Below are 3,712 nucleotides of genomic sequence, written 5' to 3' on the forward strand. Positions count from 1 at the left end.
AGTAATGTCAAAAATAAATGCAGAATATATGTGACTATAGGACTTGCTAAGTTTAGATAGGGATACAGTGGAACAGGTTGGTGGAGCAGCCATACAAATACACCAGGGCAGATCCAAAGATGAAAAGATAAAAGGATTTGATTCAGCACCTCCTGACACACTACACGTATATTTAACACTGCTGGCAGCTTCAGGCTGATTGCTGTTAGCTCCTTTGGTAGGATTTGATCCCATGTGGAGAGTATGAAGCCAAGAGCATCTGACCAAATTAATAGCTACACTGAGGTGAGCGTAATTAAAAGTCAAACAGGCCTCCACAGGTAAGGAAGGCCAACAAATGAAAAAAGAAAAACAATTGCTTACAATGTTAGTCAGGAAACATCAGCTTTGTTTAGTGCAAGTATTACTCTGATTTAGCTGGAGAAATATTCTTGGAACACGCTACAGTGGTTTCAACTGGCTCTACCAAAAAGTGGAGGTGTGAGAAACTGAGGGAAACCTGCAAACTCACCTGTTGTAGCTTGTCTCCACAAAGCTTGCGAGATTTCCAAGCAGAATATCCTGCCTTCCTATGCGCTTGTGGATTGTGTTGCTTAATGCAGCTCCCACTTCTTGCAGTGCCTTCTGGATGCTATCGCAACAGAAATAATAAAGGCTTGTAATAAATGATGGGGGAAAAAAGCAGCAATGGACGTTTTAATTGACTTTGCTGCAAAGCAATCACGTAATTTTTCCATCTGGCTGTGCAAGTAATTCTTCAGACAGATTGCAATCTGGAAATTGCACAGTCATTACCACTAGATGACACAGGTCTCATTTCTGCACTGAGCAAAGTGATGGAAACACTTCTGAATGCAAAGCTCAGGGCTTTCTGTCAAAGTAGAACAAGCAAAACAGGTACTTATTTTACACACGCTTCCAGGCAGACACTTCTGTGCCAAAATGATATGCAGTGAGGGAAAGTGTTTATTTGATTGTAGTGGGTGATTGAATCAGAGTCATTAAGGTAGGAAAAGACCACTAAGACCATCTAGTCCAACTGTCAGCACTAGTTTGGTGTAGCGGGGCACCAAATGTCATCCTATGGTATGAATTAATATTGGCACCTTCCTACAGGCAGGAAAACTTAATTTTGTGTATACCGATTGAGAACCAAAATAACTATCCCCTTCCTTCCAAGGAGACAATCCTTGGAAGCTATGTATAATCTTAGGCTTAAGGAGCCTTAAAAAACGTAACTTGACAGATGTCCTTAAGCAAGAGCAGCTGGCAGTGGGGACAGGCACTTCTGTGCCACAGAAAAGGCAATGAGCTGCTGGCAGCATTGATCTGAGTTAACTACTACTTTTTTCCTGACTCTAAGCTAACTTAAAGATGTGGCAGTCAAAGTGCTGACTTCATAACCATCAACACTTGCAACACTCATGCCAGAGAGCTGCTACAGCTAGCTTTGTATCCTCATCCCCTAATTGTGGCAGAGAGCTGCAACCAAGACCAAGGGCTGCAATAGGACTGAAGAAATACCCAGCCCTGTTCTGTGGGTTGGTAGCATGCAGAAGCAACATAAACACAGATAAATGCTCAGGTTTCCACATCTGCCAAGCAAAAAGATTTCAAAACTCACTCTGACCAAGATAGGTTTGGTCTGATCAGAGTTCATTAATAACTCTTTGCTTATAATCCACTTCGCTTACTCTTGGAAGTGTAGAAAATCTGGAGGCACTATGTGAAGGGATTGCACTGGAATAACAACATGAATGTACACAGCCTTCTAAACATAGATATCAAGCCAGGATTCAGAGAAAGGCTGAAGTATTACCACCTCTCTGTACTGTAGTAGACAAGTATGGTGCATGATGTATGGTGTTATGGACTTAATTAGTTGATGGTGGAAACTGCCACAGCAATTTTGCAGAAAAAAATTAGGTGGTTGGACTGGACAACATGCTGAACATGACTCAACAGTATGAAAAGCCAGCCACTTCATAGGTTGTATCAGCAAGGGCGTAGCCAGTAGGTCAAGTGTTGTTATTCCTCACTGACTTGTAAGGCCACACCTGGATTCCTGTGACCAGTTTTCAGCTCCCCATAGTAAAATAAGACACTGATGATCTGGGGCAAGTCCAACTCAGTGCCAGCATGATGGCTGAGATAACTGATTTTTCAGCCTGGTTCAGGGGACACATTACTGCTCCCCAAGACCACGTAATGGAAAGATGCAGGGCAGCTGGAGCCATGCTCTCCTGACAGGCAAAGTGGTACCATAGATTCAAGCTGGAACACAGGTAAATCTCATTAGGTACAGGACAGAACACTTTACTATCTGTGCAGTCACATGGTGGAACAGTTTGCTCAGAGAGGCTGCGAAGTCTCCATCTCTGAGACAATTAAAACACAAGTGGAAAATTCCCCGTCCAGCCTGACCTAAATGTGCTCTGCTTTCAACAGAAAGCTGAACTATAGTGACCCTCAAGATGTTCCTGCCAACATTAATTAGCCTGTGAATATACGATACCAAGGAGAGCCTGCATTTTCGTCAGCAGATGGCAATAGCATCTAAATTACATGTTTTGTCCCTTGAGTACAATGTGCACTAAGGAGCAGCAAAGGCAAAAAAGCAGGGGGGAAAACAGTAAGAAGCTGCAGTGAATGTGCCACACCTGCTTGTCGCGTTTCCTTTGAGACAGATCTGAAACAGATCAGCAGAGTGGAATCTCCTTACACCCAATGATTGCAACATCGGTCAGGCCAACTGATGTCAGCAGGTCGGCACAGCAAACAGACCCCTGCAAGGCAAACCCACGGGCAGCAAAGTCCCTGTGAAATCAACACCAAGAGCTGATTTCTGTCGTGCAACCCGAGCTGCCTCGCTTGGATATTATTTTTATTGCAGCTGTACTGCCACACGGCCAAATACACATGGGACTGTGAGACTAACGCTCTGAATTTGTGTGTTAATAACTTTAGAGACGAAACAAAATAAGGAGCTTTTGCCTAAGCTGTTACAGTCAAAATACATTTATAAGCTATGTGATTAGTACTTCCATGCTTCTAAATAGCAAACATAGTTGGTACAACCCACACCCCCCCATTCTAAGGAGGCACAATTTTGTTCTGAAGACAGCGAAGCACAGCACGCAGCTGTCACTAAACATTTAGCCGTGTGGAAAGTAGCAGCAATGGCAGGCCACGAGACTCAGGCAGATCACGAGATCCAACTAAAATAAGTGCTTATGAGTTCCCCTAACAGCAAGTTTACTTCCATCTCCAGGGACTGGCTTGCTCAGGACACAACTATCAGGCGGCCAACGTGACAGGGCAGCACGGCACTTCTGTGGTCATACCACTGTTGTTGAGGCAATGACCGCAGGCTTGAGCCATTGGCCAAACCAAGCCTGCCTCACCTCCACACACCAGCACGCACTGCCACCGTTCAGGGCACTTTTAGAGCTGCGGGCACCACAGGGAAGCTGTGAGGCTTCGCCGCAGCCACCTCAGGGAGGACCAAACGCTCACTGCCAGCTAAGGGGTCACGAGCACCGCCAGGCCGCGGGGCCGATTGCCAGGAGACCGGCACAAGCAGACCCCGCCACCGACTCGGTCCACACGGCAGCGTGAGGGGCGGCCCCGCCGTGGCGTGAGGCGCGACCCCGCCCGCCGCCGGGGAGGGGCGGGCCGCTGGCGGCGGCGGTTGGCGGAGACGAGCGGGTGC

The sequence above is a fragment of the Excalfactoria chinensis genome, chromosome 2, assembly GCF_039878825.1.
Source record: "Excalfactoria chinensis isolate bCotChi1 chromosome 2, bCotChi1.hap2, whole genome shotgun sequence".
NCBI lineage: Eukaryota > Metazoa > Chordata > Aves > Galliformes > Phasianidae > Excalfactoria > Excalfactoria chinensis.